Raw genomic sequence first — 19,310 nt, forward strand, 5'->3', positions numbered from 1 at the left:
TTCCTCTCAAAACTGGATCGGAGGAGATGTGCGAAGGATTCCAGCACCATCTTTGCCCCAAACCCAACATATGAGCAACTGATTACAACGACCAGTCCCTGTCTTGGACTTTTTTCCTTTTAATGCAAATAGGCTATTTCGTTAAATTCATTACAAAAGGTTAGTTTATGAGACAACTGCTCAACACTCTGTGACCCCTCATTTAAGCACCAAATAGGAAAATTATTCAGAGAAAGGAACCAGAGCTTGTTAACGCCATTAAAGAACAATGTCTTGTCATGAGGTCTTAAAAAATAATTTATAATATTCTATTGTAAAAAGTAAAGAGATTGAAAAATCCTTGCACTTTACTTGGGGAAAAAACAAAAACAAAAAAACAAAAATGAAACACATCAAGCTTCAAATTCCAAATCGGAATATCACAGTGCAGCCAGGTTTGTTCAGCGTTACACAGCAACAGCCTTAACCTTGTCCACACGGGGGCGCTAACAGAGATGAAGGTGCAACGGGGAGCCTCCAGGTCCCTCCCAGGATGAGCTCTTCCAGGCTCCTTCCTGCCCCACCAGCTTAGACTCCAAACTAATCACCGGAATCTTCAACTTCACAGGACACTAGTCCTTCCACTTCAGGAGAGATGGCAAACTCAACTCTGGAGCCCTGTGACAATTCCCGTCTCTCACCCCTAAAGAAGGTCACAGAAACCCATAAACTGGCCCCTGTATTAGTCTTCTCATGCTGCTGTAACAAAACACCACAGACTGGGCGGCACTATTCCCCACCCTCGTGACCTCAACTAAACCTAATTATCTCCCCAAAGCCCCATCTCCAAATACCATCACATTTGGAGGTTGGGGCTTCCACGTAGGAAACTGGCGGGGGCGGGGGTGTCACAACTGAGTCCACAGCAGCCCCATTTATAATTCTTGATGTATATGCTCTGACCTGCTCAACAGCAATTCCTTTACTCATTCTCGTCATACCCCCCCTCTTAAATTCATACGTGAAGCCAAAGAATTGCCCTGGTTATAGCTAAGGTTGTATATATAAGAATGCTACCATACACTGTATAAAAGAATAGAAAAACAAACACCAATGCATTAAAGACCCTTTTCATGGTCCTGAAAACCCTTTCAAGTGTTCCCCTAAAGTTTTAGAAACTCTCTGATGATCAAATTTTCTTTTCCCAGCATTAGGCAATTAATAGAAATAAATATCGGTTTCATTCTTAGTCTTCACGTTTTTAGTCTTATTTGCTATTTCAGCAATTGTTTTTCTCTCGACTTTTCAAAATAAACATACACTATTTCAGCTGCATTACAGATGAAAAGTTGTGTAAGAAACTAAACATTTCATAATATTTCTTTGGGAAAAGTGCTTTCTAAGTGCCAAATAAGCATTTTTTTTAAAAAAAAATATACTGATGGGGAAGAAATAACCTGTAAGTTGGAGACTATTCTGTAAAAGACATCACATTTACCAACATAACATTTAAGATTTGAAGCAATATAATTAAATTTAGAAATTTTTTAAAAAGGAGAGAGACATACACATGGGTCAGATGACAGCAAAGGTATAATTACTGATTCACATGAAAGTAGAAAACTTAATTGCAATGCCAGGGTTTCCACATATGAATTGAAGAATAAATCTATCCAACTTATTAGAAAAGCTGACGCCAATTCAAAACAACTTTGTAAAAAATATATTCTAGGAACCAAGACTATTTCTGTCGCATTTCAAACAGAGAAGGCACAACCAATCAAAACAAGAAACAACCAGAGAAAACAACCAAGAAACCAACCAGAGAGATCTAGAGACACCTGCCGCTGTGGGCGGCTCAAAAACCCCCAGTTCTCAATCTGAAAAGACGCGGCAATTGCAAGGACTCCCAGACTCCTCCAGGCCTAGAGCAGACTGCCTTGGCCCAAGCTCGCCAAGATACGCCGTGAACCCACACTTCAAAACCAAAGGACACATCAGGTCCTGCTGAAGAGGAGGTTCAGCTAAATCTGTTACTGTTTCCAACACCCTATTCCTTCCAACGCCGCTTTCCAGTTCTTAAAAACCACTAAGACATCTTTGGAGGAAGCGCCCAGCAATGATCAATGAATGATACCGGATCACTACTCACCATGGTGTCTATTTCTGCACATTTGAGCGCCGAGGTCTAGAGACGAGCAGATCCAAGGTCTGGGGTGCCAGGAACGGCGTCTTCCCAGGATCCCGATGAATTTTTATCACCCATTTTGAAATCATCTTTCCCAAAAGCTTCATGTGTAAAGGTCACTGAGCCGGGAGGAAAAGAAATCAAAAGAAAAAGTCTGAGAGGCAGGACCAGCAGAAGATGTCCAGCCCCTTCCTGCTACTCCATCATTTCAAAGCATTGCCCTACTGGGCTCGGTACATCCCGCCTTCCTGGGGCTTTTGATCCATTAAGAGGGTGAGAATCAGTTACCACCGCGCTTTTAAAAAGACATCAGACATGGTAATGCTAACAGTAAATTAGTTTACACAGCAGCTTCAGTCCAGTGGGTTCCAGGACTCTATCACATATCATTGAATTTTAGAGTTTGGGGATTACTGACTTTATTCCTTGGTGCGGTTTCTTTTTTGCAAAAACTGTGGGGCATTTTTAATGTTATATCGAGCAAAGTAAACCATTAACCACTAGCACCGGGGCCCCAATACACCATATATCTACGTTGTCGGAAGGCACCTGCCCAGGGTGCCCAGGCGTCCAGCCGCACACCCACTGGCCGGCGGGGCGAGGAGTTCCCCGCGTGGAGCCCCGGAGGGCCAGCATCCAGGGCCCGGCCGGGACGCCCCCAGCCCCAAGACCAGGCCCCGGACAGCCCCGCTCCACGCCCCGCACCAAGTCCGCCAGCCCCGCGGGCCTCCCTCCACCCACCCACTCCCCAGCCCGACCACCACCCACCCGCCCCAGCAAGCCGAGCCTCACCCTACAAGCCCAGGGCCGCCCGGGCACCCGGCGCCGCCGCCCCCGAGCCGGGCCGCAGTCCCGGGCCTTCGCGGGAAACCTCCCCGCCCGCGGCGGCTTCTGGACGCTAAACCCCGGAGGCCCGGATGTGCGATCCGGCTGTGACCCCCGCGAGGAGCCCGCCAGGGGGCGCGCGTCCGCTCCCGCCGCCCACCTGCCCCGACCCCGCCCCGACCCCGCCGCCGCACCGGCTCTGGGGGGCAGGGATTCACGCGAATGTGAAATATTTCGCCTACACACTTAAAAATATGCCCTATACACTATGCTAAAAACTTAAAGTAAATTACTGGAAGGAAAATTCTGTTCTCAAAGAAATGAATGGCTACAACTTGGGCGGGAATGAATAAATACATGTCGACTGAATGAATGGTTATTTAGAGAGCATTAATTTGTGCCAAACTTACTGCTGTGCCCATGCTCATTATCTCATCAGTTTGGTGGTGGTCTTTTTTGATGAATGGGGAAGGAACAGAGCTGATCAATGGTGGCAATGGACCTCGGCGAGTTCTGTGTGAGGTTTGGAAAGTCAATACAGGACTGGTGGCCAGGAAACCAGGTTCTAACACTGGCCAGGCCACTACCTTGGTGTGATCTTGACTACGATTCTTAATTCTTTTGGTCCTCGGGTTCCTCGGGTTCCCTTCTCTAAAATCCTAGGATTCTATAAATGCATGCCAACCTGCACCTGCAGTTCGGTTAAAGATTCTTTCAGACGAGTGGCTGGATGAAATTCTCCCAGATGTGATGTAAAACCGCACAGTTCTGTAAGTGCAACACTCTCGTATTAGTCATGCTTTGAGTGCACTACCTCGATTTTCTAATCTATGCAAGTGCTTAATTTGTTGTATGTAATTTGTTCCCTTTCAAGTTAATATCCCTGTATTATAAAAATCAATAAACACACATTGAAAATAATTACAAAGATATAAACCTCTTACTTTGCAAAAATATGTGGTAATGCATGCATTTTTCTACCCAGCAACATTTACTATGGGTTAAAATGATGTTCTATGCAATCTTAGGCAGAAGAAAATATTTCCTAGGGAAATTTCAAACATCCACACCAAAAAAGAATACACATAATCAACATAACGATCTCAAGAATGGAATGCACAGAAATAAAATTGCCTCCTTTGGTTCTTCAGAGAGAATAGCTAGTTAAAGATAAAAATCAATGCTAGCGAGAGGGGTGGCTTTATTAGCCAGGATCAACTTACTGATGTTCAGTGGGTGCCTTTGTTTATGGTTTTGCTACTAAAGCGTTGCAGGATCAATGAAGTTGCCCTGGATTTCTTAGTCTCTACAACTATTAGTGCCAGCACCACGCGGGCCAGCGAGGCAGGCAGCGTGGAAACACAGGCCCACGTGGCAGGAGCTTTGTTTCCTGGCTCTGACCACTGCTTCCTAGAAGACCTTAAAGCTAGAATCCAATGGATTATGCATGAGGATTCAGTATTTTCCAAAGTGTGCTTTACAAGATACTCATTCGAGTCAATAAAAATTTAGAAATAGTGCATGTTTACCTCCTTCTTCAAGAGTGAGAAGGCATATTAGCATATTAAATTCTCCAAGAAGTCTCTTGTAGAGATAGATGCCTAAACTGGTTTAGCCATTATCTCCAGATTTATTTGCCCATAAAATCCCCCTCACCTTGATACCTAGTAACACCTGACAAAGCATTCCAGGGAACACACTCTCTCTAGCCACTTCTCTGAAGATTAAAGGCAAGCGAGGGACGAGGGACACCATGGACCTCCCACTATAGGCCTGACTTTGCTCCCTGGGCTTTGCAGGCACAGTTTCATTTCATCTCTACAACAGTCCTGTGAAATAATATCTTATCACCCCCATCTAACAGATAAAGGAACTAAAAATTATGTGGAAGACTGACTGAGAAGGATGCTCACAAATAAGCAAAAAAACGCAGATTACAGATATTTATAAATATATACGTATATTTATTACATCATCTAGAAAAAAGATTAACTAGCAGACTATGGGTTTTTTAAATTAAAAAAAAAAAAAAGCATTAGTTGCCAGTATTTGAAATCCAGGAGATTTCAAAGTTAAGAAAAAATCAGAAGCTTTAGCAATGAGAGGTCACTTCCTTTGGGTAACGGTCCCCTGATGCGAAGCAGGAGCTGCCCCTGAGGTGAGGCCTGCAGTCTCCACTTCCCCACGCTCCCATCTGGCTGGCTTGACTCACATATGTGATTGCTTCAGGCAAACATTCAGGTGTGTGACGTCTGGTCTAGAAGGATATGCAGAAAAGAGCTCTTTTTTTAAAAAGTGCTATCCGAGTTCCCATCGTGGCTCAGCAGTAATGAACCTCGCTGGTCTCCATGAGGATGTGAGTTCAGTCACTGGCCTCACTCAGTGGGTTAAGGATCCGGCATTGCCATGAGCTGCGGTGCAGGTTGCAGATGCGGCTCAGATATGGATTTGCCGTGGCTGTGACGTAGGCCAGCAGCTGAAGCTCTGATTCGACCCCCTAGCCTGGGAACGTCCATGTGCAGTAGGTGGGGCCCTAAGAAGAAAAGAAAAATGCTATGGGAGTTCCCTGATGGCCTAGGGGTGGAGGATCTGATGTCACTGCTGTCGTGAGGGTTCAATCCTTGGCCTGGGAACTTCCACACGCCTCGGTCGAGGCTTAAAAAGATAAAAATAAAATACAGCACTATGGTTGGTTTTAGGTTACAACCAGTCAGAACAGCTCCTTCCCTCTCGGCGCTCGTACTCTAGCAGGAGAGACATATTTAAACAAGGAATCTTATAACGCCTTTCAAAGTATTAAATTGGAAAGCATTACAATGAGAAAACAAAGGGAAAGCTTGGGGACTCGGGACAGGAGCACACGGAAGAAGTGACCTTTAGGCAGAGGACTGAAAGATTAATAGGACGTTTCCAAGAGACAAAAAGGGCAAAATGTTTTATAGGCAGACCCCCGTCAATAAATATTTATTGAGCAACTTCCACAGGTTATAATCATTTGGGGAGACAAGACCACAGGCCACCAATAAGAGCACAGGTGTCAGGGTTAATAACTTGATCTGGGTCCTAAGGCAAGGAGGTGTTCTTCCATCACAAAGTCTCTCCGACGGGCAAGAAGAAGGCTGAAAAGCTGTGTACTATGATAATGAGAACAGACTGTTCCCAAATGCAGTACCAATTCCATGTCCATCGTGCACTGGACCCCTGTGTCCAAGCCTCATATCTACAGGGATCTCATGTAGAAGGAATGGGCCAGTGAGCGGGGGAGGGGGTGTCACTGGGCCAGGGGGACAGGTAGGCCAGGGCTTTGGTATGAGAGCAAGTGCTGTATCCGTACAAAGGCTGTATCTGCTGTGAATAAACCGCAGCATCTGAAAAGTTAGATCTTCCGATCTTTCCGTCGTGCCAGATCTCATCCTCCCAACCAACTATGTGTGGCATATTAGCATATTAAATGCTCCAAGAAGTCTCTTGTAGAGATAGATGCCTAAACTGGTTTAACCATACTCTCCAGATTTACTTGCCCATAAAATCCCCCTCACCTTGATACCTATTAACACCTCACAAAGCATTCCAGGGAACACACTCTCTCTAGCCACTTCATATATATATGCATATAACCCATATAAAAAAATAAATTATGGATTTCCTGTCATGGCGCAGTGGAAACAAATCCGACTAGGAACCAAGAGGTTGCAGGTTCTATCTCTGGCCATGCTCAGTGCATTAAGGATCCAGCATTGCTGTGGCTGTGGTGTGGGCCAGCAGCTATAGCTCTGATTCAGCCCCTTGTCTGGGAACTTCCATATGCCACAGGTGCAGGCCTAAAAATGACATCTTTATAATATTGAGTATTTCTATCCATTTGTTCGGGGTTTTTCAATAGACTTCTTTTGTGTTAATTAGGCATGTTTTAAAGTTTGTTGTTTAAATAGATCATTCACGTTTCATCTAACATGTGCCCTTAGGTATTTAATATTATGAGTTGCTACTCTATGAAGAGTATTGGCTTCCATCCTATCATCTGTTTGTATATGAAAGCTATTAATTCCCACTAATTACCAAGTTCTTTCTTTGTAGTGTTTTTAAACTAATTCTCTTGCAAATTCCAGATAAAAATTATATTATCTACAAATAATGTCTGTTTTATTCTCTCCTTTTCAGGTACCTACTTTGGCTACTACCTCTCAAAAAATGTTAAATAGTACCACTGGTAATGTATATCCATACCTTTTTTCTTGTCTTTAGAAGGAATGCTTGTACTCGCCATTAAACTTGACTCTAGCTTTTCCACTGAGCCAATATATCTTACCATGTTAAGGAACTATTCATCTATTCCCATCAAGTACATTGACGTCCATAAATGCTTTTTTAGACTATAATTTGGATCCTATAACACAGTGGCAGGTATTAAAATGGAGCCATAAATTTCTTCTACATCCCGCCCTTAGAGAAGTGGGACCTCTGCCTCCTATTCTGAATCAGGGTGGACGTGAGACAACTTCAACCAACAGGACACAGCACAAGGGATGCTATGTGACTCCAGAGCTAGTTCATAACAGGCCAGGCAGCTTTCTCCTTGCTCCCTGTACACTGGCTCTTGGATTCCCATTGCAAGAAGTCTGATGATCCCGGAACCGCCATGCTATGAGGAAGCCCAAGCAGCACAGAGATCACACCTAAGGGCTCCAGTTAATAGTCCAGCTGAGCTCAGCCTTCAGTCGTCCAGCCCATGCACCAGCCTGTGAATGAAGACCCTCCTAAATGGCTCTCATTCTCAGTCACTCAGATGAGGCCCCAGATATTCTGAAGCAAGGACAAGCTGTCTCTTCTATGTCTTGTCTGAACTCCCACAGACTCTAAGAATTTAATATAATGGTTATTTTATACCACTAAGACAGTACATTTGCGTATGATGCAATAGATAACCAGAGCAAATGTAAAACACTTTTCTTTGTCTTGTTTTATATTTTTTGGCCTGAATTCAACTCTGTCTGATATTTAGATGCAACCCTTAATTTCTCTTGTTTGAATTTGCCCCTTTTGTTCATCCTGTTACTTTCAACTTTTCTAAATCATTTAAAATACAGCATACAGTTAGGTTTTTCTTTATACTCCAGTCTAAACATCTTTCTCACTCAATAGTTGAGCCAAACTTATTTATAATTTTAATGACAGATAAGTTTGGCTTCCATTCACTTATATTCCTTCTTTCTTTCTCCCTCTTTCTTTCTTTCTTGCCACTGCATCCAGCAAACTTGACATGGGATCTCAGTTCCCAGACCAGGGATTAAACCCCGTGCTGCAGCGATGAAAGCACTGAATGCTAACCATGAGACCAGCAGGGAACCCCCACCACCACCCTCCGCCACCTCTTATTTTTTCAAGTTTAGCATAGTTTTTCACTATGTGGTCAACTTTGAGAGACAGAAAAAGAGATGGCATGTGTTTATGTGTGTATAGTTATTCTGCTTTTCAGAAAAGTTTATGTTTTTATTCTATAGGTTATAGCTATAATTACAATGTTACAAAATAGCCTCAGTCTTCTACTTTTAAATAGTATCTATTCATTTCTAATTCTTTCTCTCTCTCTCCTCCTTTTTCTCTCTCCTCTTTCTTCCTCTGTCTACCATCTAATGTTATATCATTATCTTTCTAAGTGTTATCTTTGTACTGCTAAGTCAGCATTTCACTTTTATTACTTCATTCCATTTGGCAAATTTAAATGAAATCATTTGTCGGCTATTACCAGTGAGGATTCGGCAAACTTATTCTACCTCCGACTTTTACCCCCCTCTTTACTGCACTGTGGTTAGTTGTATCACTCCTGCATTACCATGAATATAATATTTGCATTCTGTTCTTTCAGCCTAATTTCCTTCTTTTTTTTTTTTTAATGGTCTTTTTAGGGCCGCACCTGTGGCATATGGAAGTTCCCAGGTCTAATGGGAGCTACAGCTGCCAGCCTACACCACAGCCACAGCAACACAGGATCTGAGCTGCATCTGCGACCTACACCACAGCACACGGCTACACCAGATCCTTAATCCACTGAGCGAGGCCAGGGGTCAAACCTGTGTCCTCATGGATACTAGTTGGGTTCATTACTGCTGAGGCACAATGAGAACTCATCTCATCCTAATTTCCATAGTTGCCTTAGTCTTCACTTCATTTAAACTTCATTTAAATACATTTAAACCTACTACAACAAAAAATGAAGACCCCTTATCTTATATCGCATATAAAAAATAACTCAAAATGAATAAAGACCTAAAGTAAAAGCTAAAAACTCTAGACCTCTTAAAAGAAAACATAAGGGAAAAGCTTTACAGCATTGGTTTTGGCAATAATTCATTATATATGATACCAAAAGCATGGACAACAAAAAAAAATAGATAAATTGGATTATATCAAAATTTAAAACTATGCTTCAAAGACAATCAATAATGTAAAAAAAAAAAGACAAGTGCTTTAATGAGAGAAAGTATCTGCACATCAAATATATACGATAAAGAGTTGACATCCAGATATATAAAGGACTCATAACGACAACAAAATCTTTTAATGGGCAAAGGATTTGGATAGACATTCTCCAAAAAGACATAAAAATGGTCAATTTTCAAGATATACATGAAAAGATGCTCAACATTACTAATCATTAAGGAAATGAAAATCAAAACCACAATGAGATCCTACCTCGTACATATTATGACGGCTACTATGAATAAAAACAGAAAATAACAAGTGTTGGTGACAATGTGAGAATTTGGAATCCTTGTGCCCTTTGGGTGGGAATGTAAAACAGTAACACGACTGTGGAAAAGAGTATGGCATTGCCTCAAAAAATGAAAAGTAGAACTACCATGTGATCCAGCAATTTCTCTTATGGTGTATCCCCAAGGAGTTGAAACCCATATTGCTAAAAGATGTTTGTAGATCCACTTTCATAGCAGCTTTATTATTTATCACAATAGCCAAAAGGTGCACATAATCCAAGTGCTTATCTGTAGATGAACGGTTCTTAAAAAAGGCGGCCTATACACACAAGGCAATAAAGTCATATCCTAGAGCCACTGCAGGTGTGGTTCCAAGACCACTGCAATAAAGTGGATGATGCAATAAGTGACACGCAAGAAGTTTTTGCTTTCCCCGTGTATATAAAGTTATATGTACACCATACCGTCATCTAAGTCTGAAATACCATGTGCCTAAAAAATAACATACATACCTTAATTTAAAAATACTTTATCTGTAAAAGCAATGCCAAAGCAATTGTAATCATAGCATTGAAAATCACTGATCACAGATGACCATAACAAACAAAATAAAGAAAAAGTCACAGGAAGACATGAAGTGAGAGAATGCTGTCAGGAAAAGAGTCCCCTAGACTTGCTCATCACAGAAGTGCCACAAACGTTCAATGTGTAAGAAACACAGTATCTGCAAAGCACAATAAAACAAGGCACGCCTGTATTATTCAGTCTTAAAAAGAAAGGAAATTCTAACCCATACTATGCCATGGATGAACACAGTCTGCCATCCAGGACGGCTCATTCTACATTCCTGGGCACTTTATTGCTGCTCTGGGTTCTGCCCCTGGACCTGAAAGCCCTCAGCAAGGAGTATGTGAAGGATGAAGTTAGGAGGCATAAGACCTTTGGTGTGACAAGGCCCAGGGTTTATTGCAGGAATGGGAGGTACATGCAGCAGTGCTATGGCAACTAGCTAATGAAAACAGAAGAAATTCAACTGAAAAAGCATGTTTTGGAACCATCCTCCCAGAAGAAAAACTTAATGACTTTTGTGGTGAACAAATTGGACAGTTCCACAAGCTGATGCAAGAAGCCACTAAACCCAATGGCCAATTTAGTAACACTGACTCTATGAAACCAAAAATCTAGTCTATTACAATAAAGCTTAACAAAGCATTTAAAGTTCCAAAGGATTATTATGCTCAGTGAAATAAGCCAGTCACAAAAAGACAAATATGGTATATGATCCACTTAAAGAGTGTCCCTAGACTAGTCAGTTTCACACAGACAGAAAGTAGAATAATGGTGGGTGCCAGGAATGAGGGAGAGAGAAATGGGGAGTCATTTAGTGGGTAGAGGAAAGGAGTCCGAAATTGGTTGTACACCAATGTAAACCTACTTAATACTACTGAACTGTAAATTTTTTTAATGGTTAAGATTGTATACTTTATGTTATGTGTATTTTACCGGAACTAAAACTAAATTTTTTAAGAGAGAAAAAAATGTATGTTAAAAGAACCTCAAAGACATACCGATTGCAAAGCACAGCCATTCTTTGGAGCTCAATTTGAACAAACCAAGATCAAAAAAATTGATTAGGGGTTCTACGGTGGCTCAGTGGGCTAAGGATCTGACATTGTCACTGGCGTGGCTCGGGTCAGTGCTGTGGCATGGGTTCGATCAAAAAAAAGAAAGTATAAGATATTCACAAAATGTGAACACTGGATATTTGATGGTATTAAAGAAATAATGTCATTTATTTTTAGGTGTGATGATACTGGGGTTGTATTTTTTAAATATCCCTTATATCTCTTTTGCTTTAAAGTTACATGTGAGCATTTTTATGGATGAAATGACATCATGGATGAATTCTCAGTGAAGGAGAGGGAGAAAAATGACAAGGGGTATGAATGAGACAAGAGTGGCCGTGATAATGGTTGAAGCTGGATAACAGGTACAAGGAAGGTCATTATACTATTCACTCTACTTTTGCAACTTGGAAATTTTTCCTAATAAAAAATTTCAGTTTCAGGAAGAAAAAAAGTTCACTGCCAATTTTTTTGGCCCCAGACATGCAAGGCATCTCATAACTGGCAGAACTTTTCTCCCCAGGAGTCGTTTGTTCACGAAAGCCTCGCGGCAAGTCTTCTCTGACATCTTCCAGCCTCATCGGGCTCACACTTTCCCCGAGAATCTGAGCGGTACAGCTCCCCAGGTTCCTGGTATTGAAGGTTGCTGTGGGAATGATTATGACGTCAGCCCGATGGTTTTCCCAAGTTACTTCCGGTTTTACCGCCCAGAGAATTCTTCATTTTAAGAGTTCACTCCCACCAGGGTATTTCTTGTTATGATGGACTGGGTGAATTTTCCCTGGTATGCACACTGTATTTTCGGTTTGTAGAATCACATTTTATTATCAGAAAGTTTCCCTGAAATAAATCTTTAAATGTTTGAGTGTTCTTTCATTGTTTATGTTTTTCTCTTAGAACTCAGTTGATGTCTCCAGGACGTCCTGGTCTTGTCATTTATGTCCATTATTTTTGGCATTGTTTTTATGATGTCTCTTTTCCTTATGTTTCTTCTGGCTGTGTCTTCACTCTGTGATTATTTATTCCTCGCATTTCGGGTCATCTTCTATATTTTTCGCTTACTCCCCACCGCTCCTCTGCATTCTTCTGTTTTTGCTCAGTGGTCTTCATTCATCAAGGTAAGCACTCCACTGAGTATACTTTTATTTTAATTCATAGCAAATTGCTGGGATGAGATTTTCGTCTGGTTGGGAATGTTCTCTATCGGCAAGATAGTTTTGCTGCTCCTTTGTTCCTGTAGGATCTTTCTATCAATGCCTTTTTTTTTTTTTTTTAACTTATCATTGAATGAGTTGCACTTTCTCAAACCACCTATTTTTCCAGAAGTTCTCTGATTGGGGAGGGGCCAGGGTGGCCTTTCAGACTGTCTTTGCCATCTCTGCTGCCCCGGAATGAGGCTGTTCCCTGCAAATACAGCTCATTTCCAGGTTCTTGGTTCAGCGCCACACTGTATTTCTTGGAGCCAAGCCAGGGGATACGCACTCCTGCACCAGCCCTGCCAACCTGAATTCCTGGGCAACTTTTCCCCTTCAGGATGGTATTTTTGCTGGCACTTCCTTCGATCTGTCATCCCTAATCCTCTGGGCTCTTTCTTTTTTTTCTTTCCTCCTCTGCAGCTACTACACAACTTCAGCCTCTCTTGGCAGTTCTTACAGGTGCTGCAGGGTCTGTGGTTTATATTTGCCTCCTAGTTTTTCTGAAAATGACAAAGACTCTTCTATTTTTTTCCCCTTTGTATGCTCCCTAGGACACAAAGACGGGGAATGCTGTCATGCAGCGCCTCATGCATCCCAGAAGCCTGACGACATTATTAGGGAGACACTCTTGAGAAGCCTTATGCCCCCCATTTTATTGTGGTTGACTTTGGTTTTGTTACTCTGATTTTAATGAATTTACCCGCCATAAAAATGGTTCACTTTCTTCTCACTCAGTGTGTGTATAAAACTTGTTTAGTCCGTTGGAGGCTTTCTGAGCCAGAGAAAACCATCTCATCTGGGAAAGCATAAAAATAAGGTAAAGGGAATGATAAGCCCAGCTGCAATAGAATTCTTCCACTCAGTCAATCCTGAAATGGAGGCAGGATTATTGCAAACCAACTTATGGTGCCTCACCAGCTGCTGAATTGGATCCCCCTTTAACTCTGCAAGATGACAGGGTGAACTTATTTTCTTTCATGCAATGAAACCAGGATCTTTCATGGTCAGTAAGAGTGCAGAAGCATCTGGATTCATTGACTGCAACAGACCTTAATAGTGTGTAACTCGCTGGGGGAAAATTGTGTGTATCATATTGTCATTTTGCATCTGTTACTCTGATTAGGATCATTGTAATACATTCACATTCATTAATGGTGGCTACTTTGGATCCCTAAATAATTAATGGAATCATAGGTGTCTCCCTAAGCAACCACCTGATGGCACTGTGTATGAGGCAGTGCTGTGAGCTCTGAATAAACAGCTCTGACACAGCTCCATCTGTTTTGCTAGGCACCTCCTCTTGCTCCAGCTTTCTTAGCCAAGTCAGGAAAAACAGGCAGAGCTAAGAGTAGAAACCAAAGCAGACTCCGTGCATCACGGCGGTTTTAAATACAAGACGCCAGGCCCCAGCTCATCTAAGTGAATCAGAATCCCTGAATGCTGGGTCCCGGGAATCAGCATTCCAATAGATGTCCCAGGGTTTCTTTGGTGCCTTAAAGACTGTGAAGCTCTGGATTGAGACCTCTGGCTCAGAAAAAATCAGCAAGAGAGAGGAAAAATATCATGTTCTGAATCCCAGTCCACTGGAAGGCCACCACATTGTGTATGAATTTCCCAAATGCCTAATATGGTTCCAGGGCTGGAAGGAAAGAATTTCCCCTACTTTAAATTACAAAAGAAATAAATAAATAAAAATACTCATCCTCCTCCACCTGATTTTGTGGATTGCGTAGCCCAGTTCAACACGTATGCTGAGGGTGACGACATGCGAAGCAAAAATGTTAATATTCTGAGATTTTTCTGAGAGCAAATCTAAAGGAATAAAAAAAGAAAAGCCAATTTATTAGGCTACAATTAAAAACACATACACAATTAACTGTGGAAGTGCTTGCTTTCCAATATCCCGAGGACAACAATTCCTGGCAGACTTTTCAATTTATCTGCATTTCATCAAAGTGGAAGACTATACACATAAATGGCAGTGGCATATCCTGAGGCATTACAGAGGTCATGAAAAGATCTATAATCCACACAAATTGCAAACATTAATAAAGATAATGCCCTAGTCAGGAACTGCGGAGTTAATGTATATTTGTAAACGTCTCAAGACTAGATGGAAAGAGGAGTAGGAGGGGGAAAAAAAATGAAAGTAGAAAATGAGGGTGGGGGAGGGGACCAAGAGAAAAGACCAAGGAACTCTGATGCAATTTCTGTCCCAGAAGACATTCTGCTGGGGTGGAGGGAAGCCAGCCTGGCCTGGCTCTCTTCCAGGCGGCACCTCGAAAAGTCCTCCAGAAAGTCCCTACAGATGAGTTCCAAAGCCCCACCCACAATGACCATTAGAAAATCAAACAACGAATGGCATATCAAAGTAATCAAAAGAGGTCAGAGGATTCTTGCAAACTCCACATGCCTAAGTTACAGCTCAAAACGGCAAGTGCACATTGGGGCTAATACAGTCACATCGGACTGTAATTTACATGTAGACGATAGACATTCGTTACATGAATTCCTCAATTTCGACTTTGTTAATCCATATTCCCAGGGTTAAACACGGTATGGCCTGGCCTCATAGTAAGTGCCCAATAAACACCTGATGAATGAATAAATAGATATGTGAAATGGTGAATGGATGCATCAGTTTTCAAAGAAATACCCATCTCCACATTCACCTGTTAGGAAATCATTGCACACAGAACAGCACATCGACCCCATCGTCATCAATCCTTTTGGCCAGACATTGGTCCCCAAGCTTCTGCACAAGTTAGAGAGGTGTAGTCATGGTCATATCTGCTTATAAGAGACTGTACCAAGAGCTGTAATAAATGAGGCTCCGGCCACGAGCACTTCCAGGCTGAAGGCTTACACACCACGAGGGGTTTTGTCCAGCATTTCTTTGTACTATCATTTTAGCATTTCTTTGTACTATCATTTTACTACAAGAATTAATCTCAACTTTTAATCATTTGCTCTTTGACCTAAAGCATATGGATTTATAGCACACTTTTTTCAAGGCTAAAGGATCTTTATCTTGGATTTCCCATAGTTTAAAGGTCCGTCTTAGCTAATCGGAGCTAATTTGAGATCAACAAAACCTTCCAGTCTCTATCTAGGGCCTATAAAAGTATTTTTAAAAACCAATACGATTTTCCAACTGGGTCAAAATTCATTTCATGGCAAGCATAGGAAGGACCCACCTTTAATAAACAGATTCTTTAATCTGCAGCTTTCAGTTGACAGATGTCTTGATGGAGAAAACGAAGAATGAGACGTTAGACCTCCTGGCTTTGAAACATGTTTTCACCACTATTAGGTGTGTGACCTTGAACCAATCATGAAGTCACACTAGATCTGTTTGCCCCACTGAAAAATGAAGGGTTGAACCCTCTGTTACATCTGTAAACATACTCGTATCATTTATCATAGTCCATTTATTCCATAAGTTTGCCTTCTTGATCAACAAGGTTGTGCGTTACCTGAGGATGTGTTATAAACATTCTTCTTTCACCTCTTCTATTGCTTCCAGACACTGCTAAACACAGAGAGCTAAGCAGCACTCGACTGGACTGAAGTAAATCAAGCTTCCCCACATTTGAAAGCCTTCCCAAATTTAAGGAAAGCAAGCTCTGGACAATCAAAACAATAGGCTGCATTTGGGAGTTTTTCCCTATTCTTTTATTAATCTCACACATGTGTGTCCCCGTGGTGTGTGTGTGTGTGTGTGTGTGTGTGTGTGTGTGTGTGTACAATAATCCATGCCTCTTTCACTCTTGGTTAAAAACTGTATGGTTTTGTACATGATTTGTACATGATTTACCCAAGTGAAATTTCCATGGAAATTGAAAAAATACTCAATTTCTCTTTTCACTAAATGGCTTAAAATGCATGACAATTAACAAATGAGTCACAGGCAGCCTCTTCCTCTAACTAATGCACTGCAAGCCGGAGTCATCAATTACAGCAAGGATACAATATCCGCTTTACCAAAACCCTGGGTTTCCTAAACTTTGTGCCTCTTCTGTTTGTTTGTTTGCCTTCCTATCCTCTTTCTTCTTGTTTTATTCATAAATTGTCTCCTGCAAATTATAGCAAAGGTGTCTCCCTTCTCTATTGTCACTCTTGCGATCTATACTTAACCGCAGGGTAACAGCAATAGAAGCCATAACTAACAGCACCAACTCCAGCCTTCTGAATCTGCAAGCTTGGGAAGAATCTCATATCGGGGTGTTCCGTGCTAGATTGAATGTGGATGTTGTTGTCTGAAGCGAAGAGAATTATTTGTACAGCTGGAATATAACATTTGCATAAGTTACAATTAAAAGGGAAAATATAATTACAAATTTTCAACTTAATTTGAATGGTTTTTAAAATGCTCACTTGGCATAGGCAACAGCTTGCAGGCAAACAGAACGCACTCTGAGAGTCGCACTCCTTTGTTTGAGCATCACTCGTGAACTCATTGTGAAGGGTTTGCTTTAACCCCTGAATCCCAACCGAAACCAGCACGGAGAACCTAAGGCACAAGACCCTGTTTGTTTTCAGAACAGGATTACAACATACACAGCGATTCATAAATATTTGCATCTTTTAATTGTTTCTAAAAATGAAATAGCAAGTGACATCCAACAGCAATGTTATTTCTTCCGTGGAGCGAACGAGCAGTGGAATTTTAACTAGTTTCCTTCCCTTTCAGCTCTCAGATCTGCGCTCTTTGGTCACATCTGAACAAAGTTTTCCTCATATCACAGTCTCTTTAATGGCTCCAGTTTCGGATTTTTTTTCCCCCTCCTTAATTGCATGTCTTTTTCTTGTAGCTACTTCATGCTGAAGGCATGTCATTCTTCTCAGATACAGGCTCGGCTAGGTGTCCACACATCGAGTCCATTTCTTTGTTTGTTTTTCAGGATTTCTTCGCTAAGAAGCAAATGAATCCTTCTGTTATCCTCAAACGTAAGAATCAAAATGTTCATAAAATACTTTGTCCAGCATATTTACTTGAAACCCTGCTTTTCCAGAGTCGTGACGAATGTGATTATTATGTAACATGCGTTGTGTGGCATCAATGAGTTTTGAAAAAGAGAGAAAAGAGAGAACATTATTCCATTCAAACTTTCTCAGGAAAAAAAAAATGGATTAAAAAAACGTAAATGGGAAAAAATGCTATTATTATGAATTACATAATTAACTATGCCTTTCTATTTTCTTGATCCTTCTTTTTGTAGCTATCTTCGAAGAATGAGACACCAGAACATACTCTTGGCGGGGGGAAAGAAACGTATTATAAAAACTGATCCTTTGTTCTATTTGCCCTGGAATCTGAAAAGGAAATTTTATGGGAAAGAGAAAAATATAAAGTAATAATATAACCTTACTTCATCTTTTTCTAAGAAACCACAAAAGTGCTCCTGTGATTGGAGAGTATTATTAAGTAGCATGATTTTTTTTTTAAATCATAGAAACCCTGTTTATTTATAGAATAACAAATATAGGACAAAGAGAGAACAACCATGCCTCCTTCAGGAAAATGCACTGCTGCTTAGAATGCCGTGTGGGAACCAGGAAGGAAAGTACCTAAATGGGGGCCTTGCAGGTGGTCGTTTTTTGTGCAACAGACTTCCAATAACTTTATTACTCAAAACCAGGATATAAATTGAATACATATATGTGATAAATACATATACATTTTATTTATATTAAAAAACTTCCAAGATTTTAACAAGCTTTACCTCTTGGCCCACCGGCTTTGTCTTTTCTCATCAATGCATTATGGATAATTGTATCAGACCCGAGGTTGACATTCAAAGTCATAGCCAGGGAGTTCCCATTGTGGCTCAGTGGTAATGAACCCAACCAGTATCCATAAGGATGTGAGTTCGATACTTAGGCCCGCTCAGTGGGTTAAGGAGCTGGTGTTGCTGCCACAAGCTGCAGCATAGGTCACAGAGGAGGCTGGGATCCAGCATTGCATTGCTAATGGTTGTGGTATAGGCCAGCAGATGCAGCTCAGATTCCACCCTTAGCCTGGGAATTTCCATATGCCACAGGTGTGGCCCTAAAAAGCAAAACAAAAACAAACAAACAAAAAAAAAAACAAGCAAACAACAACAACGTCAGAGCCAAAGGTGGATCATTTTCTAAAATAAATGGTATTCCTCAGACAATGGAACATTTTTACCACCGAGATAATTTCAGTTGCCACATATCCAAATATTTTCATTGCTACCTATTTATTTTTAAAATTATAACATCACACCAAACTTGTGCTTTCACTGATTTTATTACTTAGAGTTATTCTTCGAAATGGATTTGAAGAGAAATATGGAGAAAAATATCACAGATGGTATGAGGCATAGCAAAGCCATAAAAGGGGTACAGAAATGACAAAAGTTTAGGAAATAGTATCCCAGAAAGTCACTTCTCCATCACGGACTGGGTTCTTTTTTTTTTTTTTTTTCTTTTTTTCTTCCAAGATTTTATTTTATTTTATTTTTGGTCCTCAGGTCAATAGAATTTTCCAAGCAAGAATATCAGCATTGCATACAAATTGGGGTTTTGTTTGTTTGTTTTGTTTGCTTCCTAATTCCCAAAGTTCATTAATGTCTCAGAACTGTCCAAATTTTCATGTTAAGCCATGAAATCCAAACTTTTTACTTTCTAAAATGATGGATTTTATACTGAAAGAGATAAGGATACCACAGAATACTATTTTAAAGTGATTTCAATTTTCTGGAAAAGGGATATAAAATATTGTATATTTTCTTTTTTTATAATTTATTTTTTTCCC

The 19,310-nt window shown here is 41.0% G+C and overlaps 1 long non-coding RNA gene across 2 annotated transcripts in view; it reads right to left on the bottom strand.

The window, feature by feature from the left end:
• Positions 1-3,072, bottom strand: part of LOC110260376 (uncharacterized) — an 878,819-nt gene extending 875,747 nt beyond the window's left edge. For both annotated transcript variants that reach the window (XR_014844693.1, XR_014844694.1), the window contains exons 1-2: positions 2,960-3,072; positions 2,132-2,286 (exon numbers count right to left, since the gene is read on the bottom strand). This is a non-coding gene — a long non-coding RNA (uncharacterized LOC110260376). The remainder of the gene's footprint in view (positions 1-2,131; positions 2,287-2,959) is intronic.
• Between the last annotated feature and the right edge of the window lie 16,238 nt (positions 3,073-19,310).

The sequence above is a fragment of the Sus scrofa genome, chromosome 4 (genome assembly GCF_054392235.1).
Source record: "Sus scrofa isolate SSC_HxYL_T2T_F1_AM1 chromosome 4, Sscrofa_HxYL_maternal_Yorkshire_Landrace_v2.0, whole genome shotgun sequence".
In the NCBI taxonomy this organism is placed as follows: domain Eukaryota; kingdom Metazoa; phylum Chordata; class Mammalia; order Artiodactyla; family Suidae; genus Sus; species Sus scrofa.